General features: G+C 53.6%; 1 pseudogene; it reads right to left on the bottom strand.

Moving 5' to 3' along the window:
- Positions 1-736: 736 nt before the first annotated feature.
- On the bottom strand, positions 737-894 carry LOC121854904 (annotated as a pseudogene).
- Between the last annotated feature and the right edge of the window lie 297 nt (positions 895-1,191).

The raw sequence follows: 1,191 nt of genomic DNA, 5'->3' as shown, positions 1-1,191 counted from the left end.
TTTATCCGGAGAAAGAGAGCAAGAGTCGCAGTATTAATTGGCGTGAGCGGCCTTTCCGGCTGCAGAACTAGTGCTCTATCCCGGCGAGCGCCGTTATGAGGCGCAACACCGTCTTTAACGCGTTTAGAGAGAACTCCCCCTGCCTCCCTCCCAGTCATGAGATAGACGTGGACTCGTGGCGAACTCTCAAAGAGAACGCCCACACCGCGTTTGACCGTGGGAGAGGGTGGAGGAGCGCGTGAGGAAGAGCACGGCGTCACCCAAGCATTCTCATCTCTCTGCCTGCACCACTACATGGTAGACTGCGGGCCCAGGCGCACTCATCAATTTAGGTTCCACTGCAATGCATGCCAAGCACTCTTTTCGAGGTGATAGACGAAATTCCGGCGGGGCTTACTTAAAAGATTTCCGACCCGGTTTCGTTTCCTCTTCGTGGGATGGAGTGCCTCTTAGAACATGTGCCGCATCAGCCATGAGCGGCCGACGGCCATTCGTGTCTCTGTGGACAGCAGGCAAAAGAGCGCCATTCCAGTTATTTATGGTAGGCGACAACCGTCGCTTTGTTGTGGTTGAATGCGCGCCAAGTCCATGGACTTGCTAGTGATAGGCTTGTTTGTTTTTATGGCACGCCGCTAAGGCGCTGGGCGATTAAACCTCAAGGCGAAGCTCGTTCGGTTACCTCGTGTCGGGAGACAGTCAGCAGGCAATCAACTCAAGAGCAAATCGATGGATGTATATTCACCGTAGAGGAGTGGCGGCGATAAGCTCATATATGCCGCCGCAATATGCGTTCAACTTGTCGATGTATCTGGTATTCTTGCGATTCACATACCGACACGCAGTTTGCTGCGGTCTTCATCGACCCACGAGCCGAGTGATCCCCCGTTAAGAGTTGTGTATTTGCCATTTGGTCTTTTTGCGACTAACCATCACAGGTCGAGTCTCAATGAAAGGGTTTGACAGACATAGCCCAAGTTTGTGGTTTGGGTTTGGCCGGACGGCTTGTTGTTGTTTTTTGACACTTGAATTTCACTCTTTTTGGGTCAAGAGGCTTATTCGCCGGTAGTAAGGAACGGACGGGCAGCCGTCCAAAGCCCCGTCCGTCCTCCTCCTCCGGTCTTCGCGCTCTCGCCCGAGTGTGGTCCACCTACAGCGTGGTGGTACCTATTTTTGGTGCGGGGGCCGGGATTG

Source organism: Homarus americanus, unplaced genomic scaffold (assembly GCF_018991925.1).
Source record: "Homarus americanus isolate GMGI-L3 unplaced genomic scaffold, GMGI_Hamer_2.0 scaffold57664, whole genome shotgun sequence".
NCBI lineage: Eukaryota > Metazoa > Arthropoda > Malacostraca > Decapoda > Nephropidae > Homarus > Homarus americanus.
Note: the sequence above shows the minus strand (reverse complement) of the source record. Positions and strands in the feature narration are given on the sequence as shown.